At 44.1% G+C, this 10,267-nt stretch overlaps 1 long non-coding RNA gene across 1 annotated transcript in view; it reads right to left on the bottom strand.

Moving 5' to 3' along the window:
* Positions 1 to 518: 518 nt before the first annotated feature.
* The window catches only part of LOC148098542 (uncharacterized), a 19,445-nt gene continuing 9,696 nt past the window's right edge, over positions 519 to 10,267 (bottom strand). The window contains exon 3 of the long non-coding RNA XR_015720741.1: positions 519 to 1,004. This is a non-coding gene — a long non-coding RNA (uncharacterized LOC148098542). The remainder of the gene's footprint in view (positions 1,005 to 10,267) is intronic.

Here is a 10,267-nt window from a genome sequence, read left to right as displayed (position 1 = left end):
GTACATGTTTGAATAGTGGAATGCTTTTGTATTCATTGAGTGTTTCATATTGTTTTCTCCCTCAGTAAGAAGAAGTACAAATCAAAACAAAAAAGGACTTCTGTTTTTCAAAAAAAAAAAAGAAAAAAGAAAAAGGGATGTAATAATGTGAATTATTGTTTGCAAGATGGTTTGTTCCACAATGGATTGTGTTGCTGCACGGACGTTTTAGAGTATCACGCATGTAAGGAGTGTTAGGCCAGATTGTTAGGCTGTATGTTGCTGTTGTACATGGCAGAGGACCAATAAGAGTCGCATGGCTTGTTAATAAACTTTACTACCCCGTTGGGTAGGAAATAGATATTCTGGAGTCTGTCGTGAATGAGACCAGAATATAACAGCGTGAATGAATTAGTTGTATAAAGTGCTTTAGAATAGAATAGAATAGAATAATCCTTTAATTGTCCCACAAGGGGAAATTTGGTTGTAAAAGCAGCCAAAAAGACATATATACAAACAAACAGTACACAGGACACGGAGCAGAAACATACACGATTTTTCTTACATTTTTACATTAAGGACAGTGGTTACTATATACAGAGAGTACTGTACAGTTATTAAATTAAATAAAAATAACTACAGATAAGAGGCAAAGCAGGTTGTAGTGCGAATCGGTTAATTAACTTATTGCAGTTACAGCGCAGATGTAAACATCTATGTTTGTTGGGAGCAGTTCTGATTGTACAGTCTGACAGCTGCAGGGAGGAAGGACCTGCGGAAACGCTCCTTCATGCATCTAGGATGCAGCAGTCTGTCACTGAAGGAGCTCTGCAGTTCAGCAACATTTACATGCATGGGGTGGGAGACTCTGTCCATCAGAGATGTTATTTTGGCCTTCTGTCCTTCTGTCTCCCACCACCTGCACTGGGTCCAGGGTGCATCCCAGAACAGAGCTGGCCTTCCTGATGAGTTTATCCAACCTCTTCCTCTCAGCTGCCGATAAACCGCTGCTCCAACATACAACACTGTAAAAAATGACAGATGCCACCACAGAGTCATAGAAGGTCTTTAAAAGCGCTCCCTGGACTCCAAATGACCTCAGCCGCCTCAGCAGGTAGAGTCTGCTCTGACCCTTCCTGTAAAGTGCTTTGAGTGCTCAGATAGAGTAGAAAAGCGCTATATAAGAACAAGTCCATTTACCATTACTTGAGCAACTTGTGATAACTGATGGAAACATGTCTGAGAAGGAGTGGGGCATCAAAAACAAGTCACTGAAAACATTTAGTTTTCAGTCAGACCTTTAAATAATTTTAAGTACAGGGACAGAAAGAACAAACAGTTGTCTGTAACACAGATGATGGACAGGCACCACACAATGATGTCCCACCAAGATACAAAAATGCAGCCGGTGATAGGTAAATTAAAGGTACAGCAAGTCATTTTTTACGTTATATAAACCCCAAAATAGAACGTTCAATTTTATTGACTGCACTTTGGCAACAGTAGGAAGGGAAAAGTCCCCTTTAGCAGCAAGAAACCTCTGGCAGAACCAGTCTCAGGGAGAGGCGGCCATCTGCTACAACCGGTTGGGGGTGAGTGGATGAAAACAAGACAAAGATGTGCTTTGAAAAAGAGCTAGGGATTAATAATAATACATAATTAAATAGCTTTTTCATACTACATATGACCATTTAACATTTGCATATTTTCATAATCTCTTTTCATGATGTCTTTGATAACATTCTTACATTGCATGAGAGTTTATTCACTAAGTGTTCAAGTCTAACACTTTTAAATCTGCTTCAAAAGTTTCACTAATCCTAGCTAACTAAGGCTAACAACAGCCAACAGGCAAAAAAACAAAACAGTGCTTAAAGTTGAAGCAACAAAGCACCTCAGCATCGCTGTCAATAGACAAAAGTGAGCTTCACTGACACATTACTTGTATCGGACAGCTGAGGTAAACAGTGGACCGACAGCCTACACTCACTCTCAGAATTATTTGTCCTACAGCAGCCACTGGAGCTAGGGTTAGCACTCGAATTGGGAGGGGCAGGGAACAAGAATTCGGTTGAGGGAATCATTAAGGGGAAATTTAGGCATCCATATTAAAAACCCTTGTGTCATGGTCCCCGTGTCTCACCGGCTGACTCCGTCAGGCAATATGTTTTTTTGTTTTGCTTTCTCTCTCTCTCTCTCCCTCTCTCTCTTTCCCTTTTCGCCGCGGCGGCGCTCATTGTGGGCTCCCACTGCTGGCCCACGCACCGGCTCTCATCACCACACCTGTTGCTGATTCAGGCGGATTGTGGCACTACTTAAGATGGCGGACTTGCGCTAGTCTTCGTTGGATCGCTCAATGAACCTGCGAACCTGTTTAATCTGAAGTTGTAAGTTTTGTGTGACTTTTGCCAACTGGACTCTCTGTGTTCTTAGATCATCCCTGAAGCTGTTTTGGCTTTATTTGGACAGATGAACGAGAGGAGTGGCTGTGGAGAGAAATTGGACTTTGTAACAAGAGAGTGAAACTTTTCTCTGAAACAAGTGTAGTAGTGCACGCAGTATCAGTGAAAACAGATGGGACAAGACTTTTAGGAAACAGGACAAGTCATTCTGGCACAACATGGAAGTCTTTTGAATACTTTGGTTGAAACAGTGTCAAATTTGTAATTTTGGCGAAGATGACTTATTCACTGACAACAAAACTTCATTCAGTCACATGATTTAAAGGTGCTCAGTTTGTTACGGACTTCTGCATTTTCACTATAGTGTTTTGCCGGATGTATGAGGTCTTGTGAATAATAGACTTTTCTGCATGTGATTCCAATGAAATATTTTCATCAGTGTCCTGAAACATTTGCAATCGATAACATCTAACAAGAAACAATTTGCTTTCAAGGATTTTACATCCAGTTTTGAAAACGTAGTGTCTTTTGAGAAACCAGAAAAAACTAAAAGCGTGCTCAGCCATTCTCTCTGTCTCTCTGTGCATGTGTCCGTGCATGTGAATGAACCACACCTTGTGTTTCAGGGGCGGGTCCTTCTTTTGCTTCCCGCCCTTCAGTCCTGCACACCTGGGTTGATGAACTCACCTGTTGGTATTGATGTGATTTTCTGCTCCCTGTTTAAGAAGAAGGAAGACCTTAATTCGATGCCTGTCTGAACTGGAGCCTCAGAATGACTAACTGGGAATCCTCTTGCTGTCACACCTTGCTTTTGTTTTGCCACTTTGTAAATAAATGTGTTAACCTTTATTCCTCTGAGTCTGATTTCTGCTCAAATCTGGCTTAAATGTCCCTGTCCCTCATAATCAGATGACTTTGTGACCCTTAAAGAGGAAAAATCTGGAAATGCATCAGTGTAAAATTGAAACATTCAGGTGAATAAACAAGGAACAAAACCCATGCTTTACAGCGCTATCTAATGGGGAACTCTAGCCACAGTGCATACTGTAAAAGCAAAGTTTGAAAGATAATTGGCAGCTCGGCCTTCATTTTTCTCATATTTTATAAAACTGTCTTTACAAAAGTTGTTGCTGGGTTCTAGAAACAAACCCACATCAAAGGCAGAAACAGAGACAGTCAGATGATCGAGTCAGCACCACCTTTGTTTGGGTGTGTGTGTATGTGTGTTTAATTCCACAACTTTGCTTTATGCCTTTGTTTTCATTTAGGAATAAGCATGTCTAACCACAGGGTGTGTTTGCGACCTGTGTGGTCGTCTGACTGCTCGTGTTCCTCGCCCTGCCTCACTTCTTTTTACAGATGTTGCTCTAACTACCAAAATAATAGACCCAAGTTGTAATAAAGCGGAACTACCCTTTAAAAGGAATTATGACAGCCGTGATTAAAATGTTTGCAAGGCTGTGTGTGCTTGCGGCTATAGTAGATGCTTGTGTGTGTCTGCTGTTGAAGCATATGTGATTTAACAAACAAACAAACACGTGCATCTGATAACGGCTTTGCACACCTATACAGTCTCTCTCTCTCTCACTCACACACACACTCACACACACACACACACACACACACACACACACACACACACACACACACACACACATCAACACACAGACCAATCTCCTCTCCACCGTAGTGGTCTGTTTATAACTTCACTTCTATATAAGGCAGCTTCACCTAGTAACTGCTGTTTGAGAATATGTGTGGCCCTGTGGCAACACAGGCTGTTTGGCCCACTGAATGTTAGCTCTGCGTTGCAGCATGACTGAGCAGCTGCGTAGGTCAAGGCAAGCGCTATGTGTAACATGCTCTCCGGCTTTGCTCATTTGTGTCTTCGCATTAATCTCTTCCAGGCTGAGGTCCTATATTAAGAAGGATGAATCAAAATCTTGATTTTTCATTGATTTTCCCTTCATTCCGAGTGAATCACTGACCCACTTACACTCTCTTCTTCCCCCAACAGCAAAAAGCAAAGCGGCACGTTTCATCCCTTTATCACCCCACCCCCCCTTTCCTCCCTGTCCACTGTCTTCCTCTCCACGTGCAGGGCAGATGGAGCTCCACTCTCATATTGGCTGCTATTTCCAGAAAAGTCTGTGGCTATAAGTGTGCCAGCTTGCGTGCGTATGCAGACTGCTTACTAACAGCTTGCCTGACAGGCCACAGAGCTGGGCGTATTGTGTCTGGATAGCTCGACAGCAGGACGGTAAATGGGTGGGTGAGGGGTTGAGAACAGATGACTGAGTGGCTAGCTCAAGGAGCCATGTTTGCTCCACTGACACACATGGGACAGTTGCTGTCCCTCTCTTGGAGCCGGATACCACAATGAATGATTAAACCAGTGGAACCCAGGACCAAATGCAGGTGATTGCCTACTGGGCCATTGCTTCAGGCTGCAAAACCTCACCTGCCATCTGGTTATATAAATGTTATCATGGTGTTCCAAAATGTTGGAATTTGGAGTCACCACTTCATATTTAATTGAGTATTTAATCAAACTTAAGAGAAAATATATATTTTTAAATATGATATTTTAAAAATGAGAACATTGATACAGTATGTCTGTTTATTTAAAAGAAAAATGGACTAGCATTATGGCTGGAATCAGGTAAAAGCCATCCTGGATTTTTCTAAAATTGGCAGTGGGCACCTTTGTGTACCTCTAAATCTCTTTTACAAACCCAGGATAATCTGGGACACAGAATAATCTTATAAATCTTAACATCTTAATATTTATATGACCTCTTGGCCCTGATAGAAGCTTGCATTCTTGCTGCCATTTTTTTTTTTTGCTGTTATTGACTTCCCAGACACTGTCTTTGAATCCACTAAATCCCAAATCTGTTCAATAGGATTCAAGTCCAGACTTTGAATCCAGATTCCTTTTTCTTGGTCAAAAAGTCTCTGCACAGCTTTAAAGTAGGCTTGCGGTCACTGTCTTGTTATTATTTGAACCCATGACCAATCATGTCCAGAAGATGTTTTAGTAGACTTTCTTGTTCATGACGCTATTGCCCATGCTGTTCTCAGAAATGAAACAGCATACTATAACATAAACTCCACTGTGTTTCACTGTGTGTGCAATACATCTAGCATCAAAATGTTCTTAACTAAAGAATTCAAACTTGAATTCGTCTGTCCAGAGTGACTTCTTCCAATAATCTACAGTCCAATATTTGTGCTATGTGGCAAATCTGAGGTGTTTCTGGATGCTCATGGGACTCAATAATGGCTTCTTAGGTCTTCCTTTTGTCTCTGGAACTTAAACTCTTGAGGTGCTTGACCTCAAGGTGCTTCTTCAGGAAACTTCCATTTTGTGTCTCTTCCTTTGCAGATGCTGTAAATAGCAGTCTCAGTAATGGATTCCAAAACATACTAGACCACACTGTGAGGATGGTCTTTCAGAATTACTTTTCACCATTTGGAGCAGGAGTGAAAACATTTCTCCTCTGTGGTGTTCAGTGTTGGGGAGTAATGGAATACATGTACCGGCGTTATGTATTTGAAAACAAAATATGAGTAACTGTATTCCTCTACAGTTACTGTTTAAAAAGGTGGTATTCAGAATACAGTTACTTTGTTGAAATATACACACACATATGTGTATATATATATTAGGGGTGCAACGATACTCGTATCGATATTAAACCGTTCGATACAGTGCTTTCGGTTCGGTACGCATATGTATCGAACAATACAACATTTTAATTTATTTTATCAACTTTCCTTCTGACGATGCTGTCTGTGTTGAGCGCTCAGTGGATCTGCGCTCGACAGTGCAGCCTAGGCGGAGTAATCGAACGCAGATCCACTGAGCGCAGGGCAAGCTAGCAAGACAGAAGCTAAGCTCTCGTTGCAACATGGCAAATTGAACCTCCCCCACCCTCATTCAGATCTGGCGTTTGGAACTATTTTGGTTTTCATGTGACGTATGACCCTGAAGGTAAGCGTGTCATGGACTAAAGTAAAACAGTATGTTGGATGTGCCACGCAATGCTCAATTGCAAGGGTGGGAACTAGTGTGTTAGCGCAGTTAGCTGGTTAACGTGTTGGCTGTCCAGCCCCACGCACGGGGAGATCCGCGGTAGCTCGTTAACGGAGATTTGCCGTGTTGTGGCGTTAACCTCATTTCAGATTTACGCTGACAGCACTAGTGGGAACACAACCAATATGACTGCACATTTACACCGACATCATCCTAGTGCAAAGACAAGTGGAAGCAGACAAAAACAACAAGCACGCATGCTACAAACTTTACCCGAGTCATTTAGACAGCCGTTAGCACATGATTCTCCTTATGGGGACCTGATATGTTTAATATGCTGCTGAGAATATAGCCCAGAAGAAGCGTATAGTATAGCTTTTATTTTGGAAAGAGCCATTTCTCTGTAATAAACTCTCTTTTCCAAAGATGAGTGATTCCTCAATCAGATACAGGGCTCGCAAAATCGCTAGCCCAGCTAGCGATCTTTCCAGTTGCGCTACCAAAATCTATCTCTGCCCTGCCCGTCGGCCTATCTTAGGAAGGAAAAATATATGTCAATGCTTTTGCATTCTTTCCGAAATGTAGCTGGGTAATTATGTCATTGGCATCGGTGAGCCACTGTCAATATGTGACATATTGAAATCGCGTTTGAATTTGCGCTTGTTTTTTGCTTTCACTTTGCAATCGCGCGAACTGTGTATAGAGAGCGACAGTACTGATTGGTGAGTGATGATAATTTGCGCACCAATTCCTCTGACATCGTCTTATCAATCGTTAGCTTACTATGCAAACATGACAAGTGAAATCTCCCGCAGCTTAAACATGTGAGAGGTTGATCGCGCAGAGAATCGCTGAGCGTTATGTGAGTGCGTGTGTAAAAGCAGCAGGATATATATTTTAGTTCTGCTGAGCCAAATAAGACAGGTCAGGGTGAAGAAGGGACAGCCAAAGAAAAGCTTACCACAAAACAGAAAAGTTATGACAAATCAGACTATAAGGCAAAAAGAAAGTGCAGCTTTATGGTTTCATGGACAAAAGAATTTCTGTGGCTGCAACATGACGAGCTAAATAACCAGGGCTGCACATAAGTGGTCCGCAGGTGCGCATTCGCTGTCAAAATAAAAAACGCGCACAAGATAAGAAGTTGCAACGCGTGTTTGCGTACATAAGATTTTCTGGAGGAGGACAGACATTTGTTTAGAACTCTTAAAGATGCCGAAGAAGCTCCTTTAAGCAATTACTGTGATGTTCCTCCACCTCCAAAGAAATGTCAGAAGGAGTCCGAACCACAGAAGAAGCGCGTATTCTCGGAAAAGTGGTTGCAGGAGGTGAGCTGGCTTCAAACAAATGATGAACGCACAGAGAACGCACAAATTAAAAAGGCATGAACATTTTTTTTGTATCGAAAAAATATCGAACCGTGACACCAAAGTATCGAACCGAACCGAACCGTGAATTTTGTGTATCGTTGCACCCCTAATATATATGTGTATATATATACGTGTGTGTGTGTGTGTGTGTGTGTATGTGTGTGTATATATGTATGTATATACGTGTATATATATATACATATACATACATATACACACACACACACACAAATATATATATACACACACACACACACACACACACACATAAAATCGGCAAAATCATCACCATTGGGTACATTAGGTATGACAGTGACACTCTTGTTTCTATTGGTATACGATGTACTCACATTCGAAGTTTTTAACTCCGGATCCGAGCTGGCCGAGTGAGATCTTGAGGGGGAACAAAGGACGCGACGCGAAGCGGCGGCCTCGAGGGAAACGAGCCGGCGTCAGGAACAGGCTGAGAGCTCGTGCACACCGCACACCTCTGCCTAGCATCCTGCTCGCCAACGTCCAGTCACTGGAGAACAAGCTTGATGACCTCAGGGCCAGGATAAAGTTCCAGAGAGACATTCGGGACTGCAATCTCCTCTGCTTCACCGAGACATGGCTGAACCCAGCGGTGCCGGACCACGCCATCCAGCCGGCCGAGTTCTTCTCGGTTCACCGCATGGACAGGACACGGGACTCGGGGAAGTCAAGGGGAGGTGGCGTGTGTTTAATGGTGAACAACAATTGGTGCAACAGTGCGAACGTTGTTCCTCTCATACGCTCCTGCACACCAAATCTGGAACTACTGCCCATCATGTGTCGTCCTTTTTATCTACCTCGAGAGTTTACATCGGTCATTATAAGTGCCGTTTATATTCCACCACAAGCGGACACGGTCACCGCCTTATGCGAGCTGCATGAGGCACTCACACAGCACCAGACACAACACCGGGACGCTGCGCTTATTGTAATGGGGGACTTTAATAGTGCCAACCTCAAACGCGCAGCGCCGAACTTTTATCAACATATCACCTGCCCCACCAGAGGTGAAAGGACACTGGACCACTGCTACACTACGGTCAAGGACGGCTACAAGGCACAATCCCGCCCTCCGTTTGGCAAATCCGATCACGCTGCCATCTTCCTCATGCCAAAATACAAACAAAGGCTGAAACGGGAAGTTCCGGTTCAGAGGAAGGTCGCGCGCTGGACGGATCAATCGGTGGCCGCGTTACAGGACGCACTCGACGACGCAGACTGGGACATGTTCAGAAACAGCTCCGACGATGATGTCAACGTGTTTACGGAAGCGGTTGTGGGATTCATCGGGAAACTAGCGGATGATACCGTGGAGACAAAGACTATCACAACGTTTCCCAACCAGAAGCCGTGGGTGGATAAAACCATCCGCGACGCTCTGAGATCCCGCACCGCTGCCTACAACACGGGACTCACGACGGGGGACATGGACCTGTACAAAGCCGCGTCATATAACGTGCGGAAGGCGGTAAAAGAGGCGAAGCAGCGCTACGGGAGGAAACTAGAGTCACAACTCCAACAGAGTGACTCTAGGAGCCTGTGGCGGGGACTAAGGACAATAACGGATTATAAAGCACCAACAACCGGTATGACGAACACGGCCGTGACTCTGGCAGATGAGCTGAACACTTTCTATGCTCACTTCGAGGCTGCAGCTAAGGACTCCAACGATGCTAGTGCTAGCGGCGCTAACGGCTGCAGACAGGAAGATACTGCCAGCACCGGAAATGTGCTCGTCATCTCCGAGCATGAAGTAAGGAGAGCCTTCAAGAGAGTGAACACCAGGAAAGCAGCAGGACCAGACGGCATCCCAGGTCGTATCCTCAGAGACTGCGCATACCAGCTAGCTCCTGTGTTCACTGAGATATTCAACATCTCTTTATCTCAGTCGGTGATCCCCACATGCTTCAAAGAGTCCATCATTGTTCCTGTCCCAAAGAAACCCCACCCTGCTTCTCTCAATGACTATCGCCCTGTAGCCCTCACCTCAGTAGTGATGAAGTGCTTTGAACGCCTGGTCAGAGACTTCATCATTTCTTCACTACCAGACACACTGGACCCACTACAGTTCGCTTACCGTCCAAATCGTTCCACAGACGATGCCATCTCTCATCTCCTCCACACATCACTTACTCACTTGGACACTAGAAGGGGGAATTATGTTAAAATGCTCTTCATAGACTACAGCTCTGCATTTAATACCATAATTCCCTCCACACTCACCACCAAGCTGGAGCATCTGGGACTCAGCTCATCTATGTGTCAGTGGATCTCCAACTTCCTAACTGGCAGACCACAGGCAGTAAGGATGGGCGGACATGTCTCAGCCTCCACCACTCTCAGCACTGGAGCCCCCCAGGGGTGTGTTCTGAGCCCCCTGCTGTACTCCTTGTACACATATGACTGTGTGGCCACTACCAGCTCCACCACCATCATCAAGTTTG

This window comes from Neolamprologus brichardi, chromosome 15, assembly GCF_056152115.1.
Source record: "Neolamprologus brichardi isolate AB-2024 chromosome 15, ASM5615211v1, whole genome shotgun sequence".
Classification (NCBI taxonomy): domain Eukaryota; kingdom Metazoa; phylum Chordata; class Actinopteri; order Cichliformes; family Cichlidae; genus Neolamprologus; species Neolamprologus brichardi.
Note: the sequence above shows the minus strand (reverse complement) of the source record. Positions and strands in the feature narration are given on the sequence as shown.